Raw genomic sequence first — 7,334 nt, forward strand, 5'->3', positions numbered from 1 at the left:
AAAAGTTATACAATATATATAAGTAAAATTGGATGATTAATTTTGCGCCATCTTGTGTATTGTTTTCTCTTAAAGCGACAGTTGTTTGCGCTACAATTTAAAAAATAAAAGCTGGTATAAAAAAATTAAAGTTTTAAGCCCTATATCCCGCCCACCACTTTCCTTCTAATATAATATATCCTCCCCTCGTATGCACAATTTATGCTACTGTAGAGTAGAGTATCTTCATCAAGTTTCACCAAAATCGAAGCTGTGAACTTTTCCCGCGTATATATTTGACTCTATAACATTTTTTTAAATTTAAAATTACTAATGCCATCGTATCTCTACGCAACTGATATTCAATTCGATTTGTGGCATTAGAAATTATGTAATTTCCTTATATCTTAGCTTCCCAAGCTTGCAGGGAAAGACAAATAAAATATATATATATATAAAAAATTACAAACCCGCCATTTATTGAATACAAAAAACAACAACACAAGAACGTGACACATTTCTGCTTTTTATTATTATTTTTACTGACTCTTTTTCAAATGAAATATTTCCAACATAAGTTTTTATTTATTAACCATATTTATATATGTACATGCACATAAGTATGTACATATGTATATATGCATGTATGTACGTACGCTCAAATATTGTCATTTACCCGCCAATGGTTTTCATATTTGATCATCAACATCATTTCTGCGAATATGTTTGATTGTACGAGTTTATTTTCATTGAAAGTGATAAAAGTGCTTCGACAATTGCAACAATCATTTCGCAGTTCGAGTAATAAAACTAGAGTTGTCAACAGCACGCACAGCGTTTGAGCAATCCATTCGTTCCACGATCGGCAATCACAGCACTGTTATGGGCAACCGCCTGTCGCTTTGTGTCGCCATAAAAGCGGTGCGACGCCATCTTGTGCATGTTCTGTCAAACGAAATGTCCAAATGTCTGCCAGATTGACTACTGTCCGTGCTTGTCAGTCATCCGCCAGCCGCCGCCTTCATTTACCGATCGCTACGCATGCTCATATTTGTAGATTTGTACTGATGTTGTACGTATTGGCAATTTACGTCACTTGCCAATAAAATAATGATTGTTAATAAATCAATGCTAGGAAACATGAAAACTGAGGTGCTTAGAAAAGCTGGCTAAATAGGGTTGTCATGCAAAAGAAGAGTTAAATCCGCGGAAAATTTTTTAAATTTAAATCATAAAATTCTGTTTTTGAAACACAAATATTTTCCTCTATTCCAAAAAAAAAATTAGTTTAAAAATGAAAACAATAGGTAAAATGTACTTGCTAGACCATCCCTTGCTAGGAAATGCTTGAAATCTTTGGCGTTGAAAGTGTTAAAACGTGTCGCTCTGTATATTTAAGATTTTGTTGGCCTAGTAAACGTCTGCAATTCTCAACTGGTATATAAGACACGAATATGTTATAGAGCTATACTTTGGCTCAACTTCAAGTGCTAGCTGATTTATCTTAGCTCTTTAGTGATAACACTTATCACCCGAAGGAAAGTTTCATTGTTTCATTTGGGATGGATATTCTCGACATAGTTTTCGAACGAGCTTTTGTATAGTAGAATAAAAAAAAATAGAAAAAGTTTTTTCTAATAGCGGCCACCCCTCAACAGGCAATGGCAAACCTCCCAGTGTAATTCTGCCACAAAAAATCTTCTCATAAAAGAAAAATTATTGTTAACTTAAAGTAAGGTTAAGTTAGGTTATGAGGTTGTCCATAAGATAGTTCCCTTGGACAAAAAATTAAATTCGTTCATGGGGACCCTATTATAAGGGGCAAAGGGAGAAGAACAAGAAAAGAGAGGATTGAGAAGGCGGAGATAATTATATGACAAATACCGAACGACGGCTATTTACGCTTGTGTGAATCACTTCATACTACCCATGAAATTCAGAAAGCCGAATAGCTAAGGTGAAGGTGTTGAGATGATTCCACCTCTTTTTCGAGACAGCTGCTGCTGAAGGGACTCGTAGTAATGTCAAGTCTCCCTGCGTCGATGCCGAGCGGGCACTGTTCGGAGAGGGCAACTACATATTCCAGAGCTGCGACTTTGGCTTGAATTTTGCGACTTTCTCTTGAAGTTCCTTCGAGTATCTCCACTCTTCCGGTGCCCCGAAGGATCTGTTGACCTTCCAAGTGGGCTTACTCGCCCGGCGCGCGTAGAGTTGAAGCGAAATATACATTTCAAGGAGCAACCTATCTGTTTCAATCCCATCAGTGAGCCAGTCGTTCTCATTGCCGCTAGGCTGTTTGAGCAAATGTTTGTATACTGGACAATTGTTGCACAAGTGAGCAGTAAATCAATTGTTTCTTTGAACATACTACAGGACCGGTGGTTTGAACCAGACGGGGAGCTTTACGCAGAATATGAATACTCCTTCAGCAACCTTTCCGTCCAACTTTGAGCCAAGTTCACTAGGCCCTGCCTGCAAATGCTGCACCCGGTCCAGTCTCCTCTTGGGAGGATATCAATAGAGAATGTCCCTCTTGGATCCATCGAGGGTGTGTTTTGATCTGTTTTATGTGGGGGAAAATTCACAATACCATGAACAGTTATAATACAAAATAATAATGGCGTATAAAACCGCATACTCGAATGTTTTCTAAGAATTTCGATTAAAAGGTTAGAAATTTCAATCAAAATTTGATGAATTTTTCTGTTCGTAAAATGGTTAATCTTACTTTTGTTAAATAATCCAGTGCATTTTTATTGAAAACTAATTAAATTAATTAATATTATTCAAAAAATTAAATGTAAAAATCAATAATCATAAGAGTGCATGGGGTTTTTTTTGGTAACGGGTGTACATATTTGGTATCTTTTCAAGTATTTGCAGTGGTTCCTGAAATAGTAAAACCAACAATTTCGTCCAGGAGAATAACCGTTCGACAGAGTTTTAAATAAATATGCACTTGGCAATCTTGATTGGAACGCCGTCAACCAATCGGTAACATTTCAACATTTCAAGCCAATCAACCAACTGCCCAGCAATCGCTTACGTGCTACAGACGTCGCAGTTGATGATGCCACACATTAAATATGGTCACATAATCATCATAATTACAACTTGTCAATAATTTCAAACATAAGCAATAATAACAAATAACAACAACAACACTGTCACAATGGCGAGGCGATATCATCGATTGCAGTTGTCGTCGAATGCAATGCAATCGGCCATTTATGGTCAACTACAGCAACTTAACTTGATTGCCGCCACTGTCACCGCCACAATTATGATTGTAAATCTCCAAAGCGGAGGTTGGTGATGCCTCTATCAAGCTCCCCTGCTCCCCTCAGCGCAAATGTGCGCCGTGGAATGCGGGAGTCAGTACGACGAGCTTCCAACGGGTCAGTTTGTCATAATCGTTAAAGTTTGGTCGAAGCGTTTACTATTTTATTTATGTATATGTGTCTGTGTGTGTTTAGTAAGTAACATATAAGTATGTATTTGCAAATTTTTTTGTTTGGTTTTTCATCTGTAATTTTTATATAATTGTCATGTTGCGCGTGTTTCGCAGAAATTATTGCACTCAGTCAATTGTTTTTGTTTTTTTTTTTCTCTGACTAGCTTGCCGCCTCGTTATTTTGTTTTTTCTTTCTGCTTCTCTACATATTAACGCTGAGCCAATACAGTCAGTCATAAATCTGCCAATGCATTTGAAGTTTACTCAGCGTTTATAATATTTCTTTGTGCGTTCATGGGACCGCTTGGTCGCCAGGTAATTTTGTACATTTATGGCGCAATAGCGTTAAATCCTTTCATACCCTTTGGTATGTCGAAATGATTGTGGTTGCGTGATTATGTTGCTGCCTTTGCGGGTTGTTAATTAGTCGTTGAGAAACACACACACACTCGCACGCACACATATGGGCAAAAATGCCATTGTATGCGTTGTTATGCCTATTGGTGTGTATGAATATGCATTTGTTATACATATTAATGAGTTGAAATTTCTTTTATGCGTATGAAAGCTCATTAAGCATGACTGCCAGCCCGACTGTAGTGGTGACTGCGATATAGTGGCACTAACTGACTTCTAAAGAAAAACAGGATACATTTTGGAAAAGGTAAATGGAATTTCTTGAGGCTTCTTTGTTAGGACAAGTTTTAATTGCGCCTAATTATGGGAATATCTGTTAATTGCGATTCATTTTTGTTTATATACAGAGTAATTTTTCATTTCACGAGTTTGTTAATTAGCAACGCAAACATATTCATGTGTATGTATGCACATTAGGGTGTATCACAATTCATGAATACAATAAAATTGTATTGCTTTTCCAACGGTATTATAAAATTTATTACATTTTAAGACTTCCACCAAACAATCTCTGAAAAATATTAAGATTTAAGTGAGCTGGACCGATTTAAAAATACAGTATAATCGGATTTGAATGAAACTTCGCTTAACTGAACTACTCGATCGACTGAACACCAAATTTCTTATATTGAGTTATCTGTGAAGTGCATTTCTTGGGTACTGAGTAGAGTGAACAAAAATTAAGAATTGAATAAAAAAAAATTATTATAACAGCATCGGAAACTGTTACATCTTTTGACAAAGCTTAAGAGTGGGTAAAGAAAACACTAATTATTTCGGTTGTAGGTTTGCCCTGCGAAATTTTTAGAAATTAAGCTGTAAAAGAGTAACTTAAACAAAAAAATAGAAACAAACTAATATAGAAAGTGTTTTTGAGGAAAAACATTATTTTTTATTACACAATAAGAATGTTTGAATTGAATGTGAATGAATATTTAATGAATGAATTTACTTAAGTCACTTTTAAGTTTCTGATTAGAGTTCTGTGAAAAATTTTGGTTTATTAAAAACGTCTTGCAACCGCTTTAAGCTGGATAAAGAACCAAAGCAAATGGGTGTGGTGGTGAACGCGGACAAGACAAAACTATCATCACACAAACAATCGGCGCACTCACGTGTCAGCACTCACGTCACTGTTGGTTGTTATGATTTTGAAGTTGTAAGACCCTTCGTTTATTTAGGCACTGGTAATAATGTCAGTCTTGAAATCCAACGTAGAATCTCTCTTGCCAACAAGTGCTACTTTGAACTAAGTAGGTAATTGAATGCAAATGAGTAGTAAAGTCCTCTCTCGATGAACAAAACTAACCCTCTAAAGCTCTCATTATGCCTGCAGATGTTTGGAGTGTTTGAGAGAAAGATTCTGCGGAAGATTTTTGGACTTTTACCAATTCGTTCGAATGGAAACAAACGCTCCGATTCTGAAAGTTTTCGATGAGGTACTAGCTGTTGGTAGCAGAGGTATAGAAATGTCTTCTCTGCGTTAGAAAGATCTGAGGGAGAAGAACTTGGCTAGCCTTGGCTTAGAGTGTCTTCTTTGCTAAACTCAGCAAAAATCGCTTAAGCGGTTATAGCGCCAATCAAGAAGAAGAAGAAAGTGGTCTTGCACGAATGAGTTCATTCTACCGGGATTCTACCCTACCTCCAAAAATCGATTTTTTTATAAATAAAACTAATTTTGAAAAATGCCTTAAAAATTTTATCGACAGGTATTTCGATCCTTTTGTTTTCCTTTTGTCCTTTTGAGACTTTTGTTACTATATTTGATAGGTTTAATAACAACTTTAATAACTCAGTCAAATCTGCATCGATTTTGACTTCTAAAATATCAGTAGAAGGATATTCTTACACCTTTGTTCAGATTGTTTTTCGCTAATAGCAGCACATTTGCATGCAGATTTTCACGCTTGTCACGCTCATTTATCATCTGAGTGGATTTTTCGTACAATATTTTTTTTAAATTTATTTTATGTATAAAAAGCTAAATTTTTGGATTTATTATCGAATTTGTGTTTATTAACAATCTAGAAAATAATGCATTTTTCACAGAAAATATTTATTAATTTATATAAAATTAAGTTGAAGTTTTATAAGAGGAGTATAAAAGAAATTAATAGTAAAAGAGATTTAGAGCAGGTTAAACTCTTCGAACGTTATAATACGTTCACATATATGTAAGTAGATTATCTCCTTTTTCGTGCTTAACTCCCAATCCGTAATTAAAAAGCGAGATTTCCCATACAAAATTTCTCTCCCAAAATTTGAGATTATAAAATAATCCTAGATAATGATCATACAATATACAGGAAATACAACCCTGTGTTTTCGGTGTAATTGAAAGAAAACAGGTTTGTAGACATAATTCTAATAAAATGCCTATTATGTATTATTAACTATGCATTCATATAACAGAAGAAAAGCGTATGCCCATAAACGTGTGTCCTCTTATTACTTATTATAAAATTTAATATCGTATTACTGCCATAATTTTTTGAAAGCTCAGTAAACGTCGTTTGCGGATTTCCCCAAACCGCTTATTATTAGCAGCCGATTGCGCAATTAAATTAGCTATTCTCTCTCCTTGTCTTTCCTTCATATCGTTAATAATAATTAAACAAACAAAAAACTCGAAAATAGTCCACTAAAGTAATTTCTATGAAGAAAAACTTGTCAAAGCAGTATTGACAGCTGATTGCCAATTTTGCAGGTAATCTGCCATATGTGAACGGGTAGATTAATTTTGTGGATTTATTGGTAATCAATGCACATGTGAACGTACTTTTAGCAGCATAATTAGTTCTGACTACTTCGAGAGCGAAAATGACATAATTCCTTAGGCACGTCTGCGGGATATTAAAATAAATACCTTCTAGAAATGAAAGAATGAAAAATCAATGAAAGAAAGAATGGAAAATCAATAGCCTCGCGTATTATGTCGAAAACAAAATTAAGCGAGAGTGAAACTACATTTTTTTGTGAATCACCCTAATGTACATACATATGCTATGTATGGATTTGTGGAATGTTTCAAGAATTTTTGAAAATATCTCAGTCGTACTGTTCTTAGACTACGAGATGCTTTAAATATTTTTGTCTAAAATAGTTGCAGATTCTGCCAGTGGTACATAGTATTTCAATTCTCAACATCAAAGCTCCAATTACTTCAGTTTACTGCCATTTTGTCTTCCATATCTCACCATGTATGTATTCACCCGATTTGGCACCCTGCACCTTTAACCTTTACGTCAAACTGTATTTGGTGATAGAAGGAAAGCGGTTCAGGTTGATTGGAGCCATTCAAGTCGCTGTAGCTGGTATCCAAAAGAAGAAAGAATATTTCTAGAAAGACTAAAGATCGTTCTCTTAATAGTTTGGAAAATCGCAAAAGCTTGTTTCGCACAAAAAAATGCTAACTAAAAGAGAGTATTTTTGGAACGTTACAGTGGTATTACCTCCGAAAAAATTCCAAAAATAACTATGATTT

The sequence above is a fragment of the Anastrepha obliqua genome, chromosome 4, assembly GCF_027943255.1.
Source record: "Anastrepha obliqua isolate idAnaObli1 chromosome 4, idAnaObli1_1.0, whole genome shotgun sequence".
NCBI classification, from domain to species: Eukaryota; Metazoa; Arthropoda; class Insecta; order Diptera; family Tephritidae; genus Anastrepha; species Anastrepha obliqua.